Genomic DNA, 16,848 nt, shown 5'->3' with positions numbered 1-16,848 from the left:
TTCCTCATTGGTCCAGTCGATAAAATGTCTGCCCGCTTCCTCATTGGTCCAGTCGATAAAATGTCAGCCCGCTTCCTCCATGGTCCAGTCGATAAAATGTCTGCCCGCTTCCTCATTGGTCCAGTCGATAAAATGTCTGCCCGCTTCCTCATTGGTCCAGTCGATAAAATGTCTGCCCGCCTCCTCATTGGTCCAATCGATAAAATGTCTGCCCGCTTCCTCATTGGTCCAGTCGATAAAATGTCTGCCCACTTCTTCAAGGGTCCAGTTGATAAAATGTCTGCCCACTTCCTCCATGGTCCAGTCAATAAACTGTCTGCCTGCATTTCCAGGGTCCAGTCGATAAAATGTCTGCCTGCTTCCTCCATGGTCCAGTCGATAAAATGTCTGCCCGCTTCCTCATTGGTCCAGTCGATAAAATGTCTGCCCACTTCCTCCAGGGTCCAGTTGATAAAATGTCTGCCCACTTCCTCCATGGTCCAGTCAATAAACTGTCTGCCTGCATTTCCAGGGTCCAGTCGATAAATGCCCGCTTCCTCCATGGTCCAGTCAATAAAAAAAATGGTTATTAAACATTACAGATACGCTACAAAAATAAAACTTGTGCGTATCATCAAAATATTATGAAGTAACCCTGCGTATTCCAACAGCGAATCAGCAACTTATTTTGAAATTATAAACGGTCATTCCGTCAACCTTGCCAAACTCCACGATGACAGTTACATCAAGATCATTTGCCATCACACTTTCTTGTGGAAGTATCGTGGTATTTGCGAGTCCTATAAAGCTCTCTAACCCACATGACACCAGTTTGCAGGGACTAAATGAATAGTGTTGTTAAATATTTAACTTAAATACCCACATGTGTAAAAACTAGTGGGTTACAGAAATTTGAATACCCAGATAGAATTACTGATACTCAATGATTTTAAAATGCATGGGTAAAATACCCACAACACCAAAAACTTATCTGGAGCTCTGCATTGGGAACTCATTTTAACCATGCAATTATGATTTTAACCGTATCACTGGCACTCCATAATGGAATTTTGAATCCTGTGAAGTCTGGATGGTGCAAGAACAGGTGGCCATTTCAGATTATTACCTGCAGGAACATGAGTTTTCAGAAAACATTCACAACTTTACAATTCTAACCTGTCCTCGCCTTCTGGTACAGTCCCTCAAATGTCAAAGTTCACAGATATGTGAAAAACTATCTAAAGAAAGCTACTAGACAGATGGGATTTGGGTCCACGTAACTTAACATAGGTAACGTGCAGGCAGCTATTTTGAAGCGTGGTCTGACGCCGTAAAACCGATGTTTTCGATCCTATTAGTCTGTACTGAATAATAGCGGTTGAGTGAATTGACTTTTACTCTGTAGTCATTAGTTTTATAGCTGCGTCATGGCAGCCACAGGTGTAATTTGACCACACCAGACAAACCTGTGGTCAATAGAGAAGCCAAAAAACTATCGAAATGACACCCAATCAGCAGTCACAGATGATGGTGGGCTTCACTTGCGATGCCGGCACATCTAGGTACTATCAATATTCATCAAATACTTTGGCTGGTGATCCTGCTTTAGTTGCCAATCAATCTTTTATTTTTGGGACATATTGGCCACAGGCCTATTGATCATGGTTACGGTTTAATACATAGTAACTTTCTACAACAATTATTTGCAATTACTTCAAGTGATATATATCTAGGGCAACGATAAATTAATCATTTCATCCACTTTTTTTTTTAAATGTGAAGCAAGATGAATTATATTTTTTAGGCATAATTTCTTAAACAAACTGTTCAAGGCTGTCCATACAATATAACGGTTGCTGAATGTGATTCACATGAAGTATGAGTGAGTGAGTGAGTGAGTTGGGTTTAACACCGCTTTTAACAATATTCAAGTTATATTGCGGCGTGTCAGCTTCATGTGGGAGGAAAGCCCCAAGTGATGCAGGTCTCGGACGTTTACCACTTCGGTGAAACCCACGAGCACGGGTATGTCGCTGACAAACCTACAAACATAATCGGGGCGAACCGGGATTCGAACCCACAATCATAGGTTTCTGGCGTGCCCAAGGGACGCAACTCTGCACAGCGAATCGCGGCGCCTTAGACGACTGGGCCACCCGTGCCCCCCATGAAGTATGAGACCACCTTTGTGGTCAAGTGGATAATGGTCCTGCCTGGAGAGTGAAAGGTCTGATGCATTTGCATATTTTGACTTGAACTACATGGTCCCGTTGTTTTTCAAGTGAACAGTTGACTTGCCTTTGCATGTGTTTGTGACAGGTGCTGCCTATGGGGCAGGATAAGCTCACCTCTTCACAAAGACCTGCTATCATCACTAATTTATAGTGATTCATAATCACATGCTTATGATATAGTTATACAATGAACTCTTGCCATTAACAGAGATTTCTTAAGATTATTCAAATGGTTTTGTTGCTTTTATTTACATATTTAAAAGGGAGCATATCATAACACTGTATAAAGCATGTTTTTTACAACTTTTTGACTAAAAGTTGCCTTGTGTGTTGAATTTCCCAGATGCTACTTGTAGGACAACTATTAAGCACTCCCTCATGTCACAGCATGAATACAGGAATAGGGTAACAACTTTATCACAGGGATACATTTTTAGAATTCCTTCTTTGTCCCACACCATGAATCTGTCAGTAAAAAAGCTATAGATCTTGTTATATTTTATGATGATGATATTACATATCCAAGCCATCCATCTGGAATATATTATCAAACTTGGATGCCAGAAGCCCACTGTGAACCCACAGAGCAAGATGTAAACTTGCCTTCAAAAATGGCACCACTTGTTTAGTCAGAGGCATTCTGTATGTAACAGTTTGGTTCTTTTGGCAGAGTTGAGGATTTCACATTTGTCCCATCCTACACTGTGGTTTTGACATGGGACAGGATGGCATGAAGAGGCCACCCATTACGCTGTACAGGTTTACAGAGAAAACATCTCCATGCCTGCTGAGGAGTTGTAGGGGAAACAGCACCATTATCTGTAAAGAGTCTGTGCAACTTTCCTCGTTACCTGCCTCAGGTAACAGTGGGAAGCCATGTCGCTCTGCAGAAACAATTATCACCCGCAACTTTTTACACGTTTCTTTACTATGTTTCATATGAGTAAGGACATCTGTTTTGTTTTCATATGTAACACAGGAAACTTTCCGATCATTTAACCAACAGTAGCTGGTTATTTACACCCTATGGAATAAAAAACATGACCTGACTTGGTGGTCTAGCACCTAACTTATCAATAAGTTTCCCCATTGTGACTCTGCTTACGTGTATGTTCATCTTTGGGTGAGGTGAGGTGAAATGGGGTTTAACGTCGCGTCCAAGATTATTGCACTTATATAGCGACGTGCATGCACGTGTATGTGTGTGTGTGTGTGTATGTGGCTGCTTATACTAGTCTGGACTGATGCCGATTTATAGTGCTAGCACACTGAGATACCATGCCGCAGTTTAACATGAATACCCCACTCAGACACAGTATACTGACTCCCAGCCGACAAGTCCTTGCTTTAGCCCCTGAATGCCGAGCGCCAGACAGGGTAACAACAAGTACCATCTTTTAACGTCTTTGGGTATGACGAGGTCGGGGATCGAACCCCGGACGCTCTACCACTAGACCACGGAGGCGGTCTGTTCATCTTCGGAACACATGTGTTTGAGCTTATTTCTGTAACGGCTCAATTATAAATATGGAAGTGCTACTAAAAGGTTTATGTTACCATTTCTTCCACATGCAACCCTATATAGAGAGAAAAGGAAACAAGTAGTTATTGAGACCAAGAAAGATTTGGGCAGCCACAAGTATTTTGAGAGTAAAACTTAAGGACAAATTATGTTCCCAATATTTACAGGAACAAAGTTGAATATAAAATGTTGATGCCAGAGAATCCAGTCTTGATTATCCGACGAAACAAATCCATTGGGTGTAAAAGGAAAAAAAGTGGTGAGAATTATCAAATGGATCACTTACAATCAGTGACGACACCAGGTGCTCACGAAAAGGGTAAGCATGTCCTGCCCTACCAGTAGCACAGCAATTCACATAATTTGCATAAGAAATTATGTGTTTGTTGCCTGACACTGCACTGCTGCCAAGCAACACCACCATGGAAACAAACCAGACAAACAGATCCCACTGCCCCATCTGAATATCAAAGCTCTATTCTATATGGGGGCGGTCGGGTAGCCTAGTGGTTAAAGCGTTAGCTCGTCGCGCCGAAGGCCCGGGTTCGATTCCTGACATGGGTACAATGTGTGAAGCCCATTTCTGGTGTCCCCTGCCGTGATATTGCTGAAATATTGCTAAAAGCGGCGTAAAACCGAACTCAATCAATCAATCAATCTATTCTATATGACGGTTTGGTGTCATATCATCAGATAGGTTACTACCCCCACACATCCCCAAGAATCAATGAATGCTTAGTAAATTGAATTTATGTTCACAGTTTCCTTTCTAAAAAAACCTAAATGTCTCTCATCTCTCACCAAATTTACAATAATGTGTTCTGAATGAAAAACTTTAAAAGAAAACAATGATTTTACAACCTCTTCAAAATATTGATATAACAAAAAATAACAACAGTTAATTAACCTTCTAAGTTCTATCTTAAGTTCTGTACCGTCTGCTACGTGAAGCTTAACCCTTCCTCCCCAAGACCCCCCTGTCCTGCTCCCAGTGTCACCCTATGAAGTTATATAAAGGGGCTATGACTAACTGACAAACTTCGGATGTGATCCATGCCACACAAATGGTGCTAAACAGTGTTATAGCTGAAACAAAAATTGTCCATGCATGAAATCATTCACTGCTTGTATTGATACATGTGTTGAAATAAAGACTTAAAGATACACTGTACAACTCAGTCATTAGCAAGCTGTGAGCAGACGGCACCCAGCCCCAGTTTCCTGCCTCTTGACAAGAATCACCTCAAGGCTAGCAGTCACAGTCTCACGTAACTCTAAGTACAACAAAGACAAGGCAAGGCTCCCTGGGCCACAAAAGGAAGCCCCGCTGTTAAAACACGTTCATCTTCCACAGAAAACACGTCTGTCTGCAAAAGGTCACATGACTGTCTCCAAGAAACACCTCGGGCAGGCGGAGCTGATAACAATGACAATTTATAAAGATTACAGTGCTGTGATCAGCAGCGGCCATCATGTCTATTGTGATGAAGAAAATCTCTACATCGCATGCTCAAACACGCTTCATGTCTTAACTAAGGAAGCTTGTTTTTGTCTACTAGAAGTACCTTGTTATCTCGCGATTGCCTGTCACCACAAAATTGGTCAATCATAATGAGATCAGAATTAATTTCTAAGGATTAAATGTTTTCAACAAACGACTTTGGCACCACTAACATCATTCTCAGATTAACTTTTAATCCTAATTGGCTGGGGAGGGCATACAATACCAGTAATCGGTTCCTGCAAACGATTCCTCAGTCTTCTACTCAAATCTTATCAAACACGGAAAGCGAAAAGAACAACTTCGAAAAGCTGTCGTTGGTACAAAGTTCAGGGACAATACGTGAAATAAGCAGACATTTCACAAAGCTGTGATTGATTCATTTTCTTTCATTCGCCAGAAGTATTTTGGATACATATACTACACAAAAGAAGTGAAGGAACACCTGATTTTTTTCACATGACTATAGTTGATCTGTCATGACAGATGAACTATAGTCGTAAGAAAAAAATCAGATGTTCTTTAACTTCTTTTGAGTAGTATAAATGTTCGCATCTAAAATAAGTAATTAAGGACTGGTATAAAAGTAAAGTGAATACAATTTGGTCTTTTATATGGAGCTGGATGATAATGCTCGACATCGGTATCATTACAAGGAACCATCATCTTGAATATTAGCTCTCCCGTACGCAGCAAAAGTTTCATAATTTGAGAAAATTTAACAGCCACATCAAAGTTTGCAAAAAATAATCATTAATACTTTTGATTTACCCAGCAATATCTATCTAAAGCTATCATGGCCATTTTGGCCTTTATTAAGAATATAACTGGTTTTTGGTAAAAGATAATTTGATCTTTTGCATAAGAGAGTGATTATATGCCTAACAACTTTGTCAAAGGACAGGGCATCATGAGAATGGTTTATAAATTATAGAATGTTAGGAATCAAACCCAGACCTGAAGGTCTGTTGAGTGAGGCACTTTTACCACTAGGCCACCTCATGGCACCACTGGACTACAGAAACACTGTTATAAGCAGCATGTAACGCAACTCACTGTTGTTATGAAGGATTCAATTCTTTGACAGTGAATTACATATTTTTTTTAAAACAGGTATTAACATTATTTGGTCAGGCCGATCATGCATATCTCATCCGATATGAGGCAAATGTGACAAACACTAGAAACAAGCAAGAGGCATAAACATATCCAGACTTCATGTTGATTCATAAGGCGGTCGTCTTCTTACACTTCTCTTCATTCACAACAAAGAGTGGAACAATGTCTCCAGATTCTTTCAAATCTTTCAACTGATTAAATTTGACAAAACAGAATCATAAAATGTCAAATAATTAAACATTTCAAAATTGATAAACCTCTGCATGACAAGACTATTGTGTTATTTTTCAAATTCTTTGTGTGTTTTAGGTTTATCGCAAAATGGGGAAATGTGCCCAGTCGTGAGGATGATATGATGTCAACTCAAGTGACCCTTAAAATGAGTTTTTATGAGATTCTGTAATAATATGACAAAATTTCCCAATTCTTTAAGATTAAAAACATCAATCACAAATTGGGAGGATCGTTGAAGATAATTTTGCTTATTAGGCGCATTCTCATGACTTTGTAGAAAAAAAGGACTTCCTTCAACCATGGCGCACACAATCTTTCAAGGCTCAGGTGGCTTGCCGTTAAGATGGCTGCAAGAGTACATGACAGATTCTGCATTTTAAAATCGTAAATTATGCTGCCTAGATGAGAATTTGATTAAAAAGTTGTGTCAGTCTTGTCATAAATTTTTCACCCCCTAAGAGGGGTGAAATGGTCTGAATTTTAAATTGATGGTCAGACAAACATTTGTAACTCTTGTGGCAGAGTTGCAATGAAGCGTTTTGACTGTGTCACACTGCAAACATTCATATTCCAAAGAGGATTTTCTTGTCTCCTTCAACAACAAGAGTGATAGAGATTCACTTATGCCTTATCACTTAAATCCTTTAACTAATTTTTCTTTTCCCTTCAAACCTTCCCATAATAACATTTCATGCTGACATATTCATGTGTCCACAAGTGTGTTCTAAAAGCCACAAGGCATCTTAGTTACAAAATTAAAAAATCAACACAAAACATAAAATTAAATTTAGAAATTTTTAAGACATTTACACTTCAGGGCAGAACTACCTACATAAGTCCAAACGTCTACATTATCAACCAATATTATCTTTAAAAATTATCTTAAAATTAAAAAAATATATCTGGATTGAAGGAGATATCTAATTATTTAATTGTTTTTACGTTCACTAAAGAATACTTTTATTGTAAAACAAAAAATCTCCTCTTCAAGCATATTCATGTACAATCAACTATGATAAATAGATTTATATATTTAAATGAAAAACAAAAATATTTTTGCAAATAAAAATTTAAAAAAAATAAGTCAAAAGAATTACATTGCAGTCAGTAAAGATAACTAATCAAATTATCTCCCTTTAATCAAACTTAACAATCATCTAAGAGGACGTACAACTGGTAATTACTGAGACTCTGATACTCATGACACTAAGTCCCCCCACAAGGTACAATTACCACAAACAATCCATCCCATCCTTGCAGTCAGACTTTATCTACAACTTCCATCTTCAAACGACCCACCTCCCCAAGTGACCATCTTGCTAAACCCAATTTCTCAGCTGCCTCGCAGCCATGTTTTCTAACCCAATAACACAGACCTGATTAGCCTAGATCTCGAGACCCACTCACCACCCCTATAATTAAGAGATCTTTTAGATTTTTCAAGCTGGTATTGTTATGTTAAAAGACAGGCTAGTTTCCTCTCTCTGTCACATCAGCCTCTGACAGGGCCATTCCAACAAAAATAAAGAAGTTCATGTCATCTTAATGACATCCTCTAATTATCAGAGGCGTTGACGAACTTGCTGACCTGTTTCATGTTTGGAAATTAAATTTGCTTAAAAGTTTGTCTCGTAACATTTTCCTTTTTTCTTTTCATTGAGAGATAAAAAAATTCCCATAAATGTTTAAAGCAAACTAATTTTGGTTTTATTTGTGTTTGTTCAAATTTGATGAGCTTTTTAAACCAATACAATTTTACACTTTTCACGGAAGGAGCACATTCACAAATTCATTAATCTCTATGAAGGAACACTAACAGGGATAAGAATAACAATGATAAAAGCAATAATGATAAACAACAGATAATGCCAATAACATTACCAGCTAGGACATAAAGAATGAAAGAATGAAAGACTTAAACAATGACACGTACAATAGCATGACATCAACAGTGATAACAATACTATGACATAAACAATGATAACCATACCTTGACATAAACAATGACACAACACCGTAACATAAACAATGACACAATAGCATAAACAATGACACAATAGCATGATATAAACAATTACACAATACCATGAAAAAAACAATGACGCTATATCTCGGCATAAACAATGACACAAAATCATGACATAAACAATGACACAATACCGTGATATAAACAATGGCAATAATACCATGAAAAAAACAATGACGCTATACCTCGACATAAACAATGAAGCAAAATCATGACATAAACATAATGACACAATACTTTGACATAAACAATCCTTTGTTTTTAACAAGGATTTTAAAAAATCACACACATATTGCTCCTAATTTTTTCTCTGATATGTCAGTATTTCAACAAAAATAAGTGACCCAATTTCCCTCAAAGCATAATTAAAACAAATAATCTTGCCCACTGTTATTTGCCAGTCCCTCCCCTCAGCATCTGTCAGGACAGCTGAGGGGGGTTAGAGGGAGGCAATTTGGGTTTCTATGGTAGCGTAATGTCACTCATTGTCTGCCTAATGACTCAACAAGCCTGTTATTCGCCAGAATATTTTGTAATTTCCACCGAAAATTAATACACATCACGGAACATGACAGAGGGCCCCATCCACAAATTTGGCCATTTCCATAGTACAATTACCGGTTTAGTTACTAAAAAATTATTTGCATATCTCATGCATAACATTAGCAATGATATTACAACGTAATTGTTAGCTTTCATTTTCATACAGATTTGTCTAATCATATAATGTTACATTTTATTAAACAGGAGAACTTTAAGATAATGCATTAGTCGTCACACACTGACTTGGGTGCTATTCATTTGTGACTATGACATGCTTATGTTACCATAGTTACAGTGTAGAAGCAGGGTGAGCTTTTTATTCAACAGGGAAATTTGAATTTTCTTTGGTCAAAATGTAGTCATCTGAAACCATATTACATAGGACATTCAAAGATACTGAAATTTAAAATGATAGTGGTAATTACATAGAGTTTTTTTTAGAAAATCTGCAAAATGAAAATAAATGATTTACAGTATTTAACTAGAACCTGTAACCAGAAGACTGCATTCAATAATCTGAAAGAATAATTCTCATATGATTATGTAAAACTTGTACGTGTCGAGGAAAAGACTGTATCCCACTCATCACTTCCGATTAAAGTATTATCAAAGGTAAATCAAATATTATTAGATAATTTAACAGTTTTGCATTTACCAAAGATACTTTTAAGAAATATGTCAATGTCTTTAAATTTTATCTCTCATCAAATGCTTTTGTGGAGTCATGAGATTGATTCATCAGTATTTTATCATCGTCAAATTGTCTGGCTCAAATAAATATATTGTTGCTATTCTTGAGAACTTCAATTTATATCTTCAAAAGGCAGGCCCATTAGGATCCATAGCTCACCTGAGGTTATTTGCTGTTTAATGCCACACTCAGCAATATTCCAGCTACATGACGGCGGTCTGTTAATAATCGAGTTTGGACCGGCAATCCAGTGATTGACATAATGAACATCAATCCAATTGGGATACAATGACATGCATCAACCAAGTCAGCGAGCCTGACCACCCGATCCCGTTAGTCGCCTCTTACGACAAGCACAGTCGCCTTTTACGGCAAGCATTGCTGAAGACCTATTCTACCCCAAATATTCACGGGTCCTGAGATTATTGATGAAAAGTCAGGAAGATCACTGACATTATCAGAAATGTCTGTCTATTTCTATATCATGTAACTATATAAGAAACACCCAATTGTAAATCCGATATAAAATGCACATGCATGATCGTGCTTTCGCATGAATTTAATTACTGAATAAAACAGTCTGTCTGAAATGACACTACCAGAATGGAAGATGTGATGGCAGTTTTGAGTTCCAAGAAATCAATGTGCCTTTATTAATGACACCCCTGGTAGGATCATATATTCATATTCTAGGCTTCAATAACCCAATTTATTACCTACGAGGGCAAACATATCGGTGTTCATAAAAATCATATGTGCCCTCGGGTCATATCACGTCACGAGACAACAGTGTATTGTTTCCGTCATCCAGACGGCATTGTTGACATCATTCAAATGTTTTTGTAACTTGAGATCGGAATGACGTCACACTAGAAACATGGTCATAGCTGAAGATTTTCGACAAATTGTGGTTTTGCTGCTGTTGCGACTTGCTGTCCTTATAGGTAAACACTATAATTCGTCTCTGTATGTAGACATCTTCTTCGATATTAAATAGAACATTATATTCATGCTCATGTCATACTATGTTATTTTCGGGGGCGGTCGGGTAGCCTAGTGGTCACGCCGAAGACCCGGGTTTGAATCCCGATATGGGTACAATGTGTGAAGCCCATTTCTGGTGTCCCCCGCCATGATATTGCTGGAACATTGCTAAAAGCGGCGTAAAACCATACTCACTCACTCACTCACTGTTATTTACGATACCCGTCCATAAATTCCAGAATCGCTCTCTCAAGGGAAATACCGGAATTTAGACATCGTATCATAAACATAGTATGACATGAAAACTCATATAATATCCTCTATGGATTCAAATGTTCAGTGGGTTCATAATCATTAGTTGAGGACATAAACTGCTGGGCTAAAGGAAGCGTACAATTGAAAATTGGATTTGACCAAAAATTTACAAACATTGTCAAAATGTTACTAGGCTGAAAACAGTTGCCGAAACACTGCAATTTAATGTCAAATCACAACCCGTTGTGAGATGCTCATTGATGTCTATGATACCCATATCACCATCAAACATGGGTGTATGCTTTCTGCTGCCGACAGTTTAGTTTCGATCACAGGTTGAAGTGGTTTCCACAGAGGAGCTAGAAGCGGTCGGGTAGCCCAGTGGTTAAACCGTTCGCTCGTCACGCCGAAGACCCGGGTTCGATTCCCGACATGGGTACAATGTGTGAAGCCCATTTCTGGTGACCCCGCCATGATATTGCTGGAATATTGCTAAAAGCGGCGTAAAATCAAACTCACTCACTCACTCACAAAGGAGCTAAGTCTGTTTGAATATCTCAGTTAATTCACAAAAGGCAATTTACATAATATATCTTGCACATCAAACCCCAAAAGAACTTGATCAATTAGCCAGAATGAAATAATTTCTTCACTAATCTTTTGACACACATCAAAAGGATCTTTAAAATTTTGAAAGGTGATTAAACCAATTTTGAAGAACCATCCACAGAACTGGCGCCATGACTGAAGAAAAAAACTGGACTTCAGCTCGTCAGCTGGAACAAAATGCAACATGTTAAGGGCACCAAAAAACAAAAAGGGAGATAATTGATTTTTCAGTTTAAATTCAAGGTGGAAATGAAAGTATTTACTCAGCTGAGGGCTGCATCCATCACAGGGGACACATGTTCCGAATCACACGACATCTCATCTCATTTCTACTAATTCATTTTGATTAATCACTATTTTCTCCAATGATAGATTTTAAATTCAAAATTTTCTCCCAATACTGTTTGTGGACTTGTCACTTATAACTTTTTCCACCAACACAAGTTATCTCCCTTAGAATGTTAACTTCAACTGTGTCTTAATTTGGTGCTATCATCCCAGTCTTGATTTTTATATGGGATTTGCTTTTTTAGATCTTTTAAATGGTTTCAGTTTCTTTAGCTATTAGGGGATCTTGGGATATCATGAATCTTTGATATGGGAAGCCCACATATTTACTCACACTACTTCAATATGACACTTCTCGCACATTAAGACCTACATGCTTTTAAACATTCTTGCATAGCTGATTTCAGGACTGATTGGTGAATATAGTATCAGAGTTAGTGAGTAGGATTTTTTAAGCTGCTTTAGGGAATCTTCCCACCATATGACAAAGGGGTATACACCAACAAGAGCTGATGTGTGTGTGTGCGTACGTGCGTGCATGTGTGATTGTGCAATATCTGCTTGTACTAGTCCAGTGGTAGGATTCAAACACACCATTATCAGATCCTGGCATGACTAAGGGGTGCAACTCAGATGACCATGCCAGTTGTGCCCTCTTCCTATTCCTTAAAGGGCAAGTTCACACGGAAATGAACCTATATTTCTTGTACTTTTTCCACATTAAAAGTGTTAACCTAGAAGTGTCATAGACAAAAATATAAAAATATCACAATTAATCAACATAGTTTTCGCATTAAAGCTATTTATATTTTTCACATTTACCAAGTGTTCTATTTCCATAACAAAAACACCATGGCTTATGCCCCTTGCAATATGACGTCATTGGTGCCAATTGATAAACATTATGACGTCATCATGCTTTGTTAGAGCCGCTTCACGTGGTGTAGGTACAGTTGTGTGATTCTTGCTTCTCAGATGCCAGCTAGCATAGTGTTATGCTGAGTCACCACTGCGCCGGAGTGTGTCGTAGGCCATGTTGTTTTACCGCAAACTGGTACTTGATATCTTTTGCGTTGAGAATAGACAGGGACCCAGTTGAATTGGCACCAATTACGTCATAATCTAAGGGGGATAACTCAGGCCTGTTTAGCTCGAATAACGAAGGCCTCATAACGGCATATCATTTTCACACTATTGTGAGCTTCCTACTTTCACTGTGAAAAAATGAGTGTATATTTTCAAACACAGATACTAACTAATTCTAAAATTGCATTTTGTTTAGAAAAAGAAAGAAAGTAACTTTTGCGTGTACACTTCCCCTTTAAGGAGGGTGGTACAGCTCACTGGCATAGCTTATCACACCAAAGAACCTGTTTCAAGCATGCAGAGTGGAACATAACATACTTTAAAGATATTTATTGGTTAATTATTAATTGAATCACCGGGAGATTCCAAGAAACGTGTGTACAGCTGATTGCTGAATCTGGTTTAGATTACGAGAAAATACACATGGTAATCTTAATCTCTGCATATAAAACAATGCCTATCAGAACAGGAAATACAATTTAAATGGTAAATCATCATTTGTATTGACCAAGTTTAATTGTTATGAACTGTTCGTTTACCTGAATTCGCTGAAGGGATACGATGTAATTCTTTTCTGCGGAAGACAAACACATTTTTAATGCAAATGTAGGGATTGTGTATGCACTGGTCACATGCTCCATTCCAATTCGCTTTATAGATGGGGTATATAAATTAGCATCGATTTTAAAGGTTTGTTCAGGGTGGTTTCCTTATACGTGGGGTCAGTTTATAGACGGCGATATGCGGTTATCCCTATTTCTGGGGTCCCCCTCATGATATTGCAGGAATAATGCCATCAAAGTTTGCCTGGAAATAAACAGACTCATGTTTGGAAATTTTCAGAAGCCTTATGTGATATAACAAATATTATTTGGGGGATAACACTTCCTTAGTAAAGCACAAATGGGAGTCGTGCCAATTACCGGTACCACTCAGAGGGGTACACAAAGTATGTGATTTAGAGCAACATTTGTCAGACCTCCATTTTGTGGAGGGGCGGTCAGGTAGCCTAGTGGTTAAAGCGTTAGCTCGTCACCCTGAAGACCCGGGTTCGATTCCCGACATGGGTACAATGTGTGAAGCCCATTTCTGGTGTCCCCCGCCGTGATATTGCTGGAATATTGCTAAAAGCGGCGTAAAACCTCACTCACTCACTCACTCACTCCATTTTGTGGAAGCCTCAGTGGCTGAGCAGGTTTATAAGGTCGCTGACTTTGAGTGCGGGTGATTAGGTGCCTCACTCTGAGAGTGTGGGTTCAAATCCTGGATGGGAATCAAGCCTAAAAAGTACTAGACTTTGTACTTCACTGAGAAAGTGTTATCCCAAATATGAAATTTGTTACATCAGACAGACCCATGAAGAGATCCAGTGTAGAATAGGTCTTCAGCAACCAATGCTTGCCGTAAAAGGTGACTATGCTTGTGATAAGAGGCGACTAACAGGATCGGGTGGTCAGACTCGCTGACATGGTTGATGCATGTCATCGTATCCCAATTACGTGGATCGATGCTCATGATGTCCATCACTGGATTGTCTGGTCAAGACTTGTCTATCAGAGACCACCGTCATATAACTGGAATATTGGCAAGTGCAGCGTTAATCAACAACAAACAAAACATTCGACAACTTTCTAAGAGGCATTGTGTAATCTATGTAACACTTCAGCATCTGTAAAATGAATGGCTTTTTTAAACAAAAGCAATAAAAGAAACAAAAACCCTTTCCTTATTTATAAGAAATCTCTGCTGAAGACTATTTTCACCACATAACCTGGCATCAGTGCATCTTATCTTCCAACAAGATCTTTGTTCAACATTTAACAACTTGATTATATTTCTAAGGAGCCAAGTGGCGAGTGAAAAGAACATGGTTGCCATTTTTAAAATTTTAAGCAAAATATGCAATCAATCTGGTACACATTCTGAGGCTTCAAATGGACATGAACATAGTACTTGTGCATGATGAGTGAACACCCTGTCCATTGTGCTACTCAAACTTCTATTTTCTTTTAGAAAATTAAATCTCATTGATGCTGTCTGGAATGATATATCAGTTGGTGTCAAGGGCATAATAGATCAAGCCTGTTATTGTGCATGCAACACTGACACAATCCATGTTTAGAAACCGGGAAAATGCAAACAATGTGAACACCACTACTTTGATGAAATCTGTGAAAAACTGGAACAGGAAAGAGTTCTTGATATTCTTTTAAGAGTGCAGCTCACATGGCCAGTGCATGGAGAACCCGATATTCCGACATCCTCTGTCTAAATACACACGTCATTAGTGCTGTGGTCATGTGACACTGAGTCACATCGATGTTTGCGGAACAGCTAAAAGGCGTGACAAGTCGTCTACCAAAGTCTTAAGATAGAACACCAAGCTAACTAAACACAAACAAGCTATTTCTCAAAGGATACCAAATTTGGAATATGTGTGAGGTCATTGGCGTTGGGGTTTAGAATGAGGATTAGAAGATCCATATCAAAATTGAAACAGGGCATTTTTTATTTTGGTAGCCTGAATGTATGTGAGACCCCCTTAACATCAAAAGATGCCCGAAATATCACAAACACAACATCATCAGAAAAGATTATGTCGTGTTTACAGCTGTTATCTCCAGCAAATAAAAGATGCCTTGGTCTTAATTCAATCTCAAACAGACATGTTATGCTACAGTTAATATAATTTCAATAATGTGGAAATCTAATTTCATAAAGGGTTCTAGACATCAACAAATCCAATGTACAAACGATGCATATTTATACAAAGAGGGCTGAAGTTTAATTCATTAAAGGAATCAAGAGATCTGAAGTTCGCCGAGATAGCCTTTCAAGAAAAATACTGAAGCTCACCTGAATAACAAAAAAATGTCTCATATACAAACATTGAATGTTTTATTACCCGTACATCCACAGTAGAGAGTTTTGTTTGTTTGTTTGTTTGTTTGTTAAACGTTGCACTCAGCAATATTCCAGCTATATGGCAGCGGTCTGTAAATAATCAAATCTGGACCAGACAATCCAGTGATTGACATCATGAGCATCAATCAATGCAAATGGGATATGATGACATGCATCAACCAACTTTGTTTTCCCAGAACTACAGATAAGCAGCACATCTGCGTAGCCCCCAAAAATATTCAAAACCTTTCAATAAACTTGCGTACAGAAACGCATGCATTAAATGAAAAACTCAAATATGTAATAAAAAGCTCATGAAAATTCACAATGAAGCTTTTTCAGCATGCGTACAAAGGAGCTAATTTCTGAAACACAATGACGAGCTAATTTACTTTCCGTGTAAAGCCTATTTATTTAGAACAGTTATATATATCTAAAACATTATTTTACTTTTTTTTTAAATCCTAAAATGTTCACTAATTTTGGGAAAAACCCAATAGATTGATGAGTGAAAAAATATTGGTTACCCAATGAAAAATGTAATAACCCAGAGTAAAAACTCAATTGCTCAGAAAGTTATCTGAAGCTCTGTTACCATAAGTAAACATTTTACAACATTGTAACTCACTAATTTGGAGATAGGTGTCATCGGTGGCTGAAATTCACTATGCAGAGTAGCCTTCCTTAGGCATGATCATGGGTTCAAATCCAGGGTCGCCCTGATTATGTTTCTGGTTGTCAGCACCATACCCATGCTTGAATGTTTCAGCAAAGCAGGGGTCCGGAAAATTTAAAATCCCAATCGGACATTTGCATTTAGGCCACGCCCCCTTCAAATAGCGTATTTTAGTACGACTTTTCACACACATTACA

This window comes from Haliotis rufescens, unplaced genomic scaffold (assembly GCF_023055435.1).
Source record: "Haliotis rufescens isolate VD_foot unplaced genomic scaffold, xgHalRufe1.0.p SCAF_8, whole genome shotgun sequence".
NCBI classification, from domain to species: Eukaryota; Metazoa; Mollusca; class Gastropoda; order Lepetellida; family Haliotidae; genus Haliotis; species Haliotis rufescens.
This window is presented reverse-complemented; position numbering follows the sequence as displayed.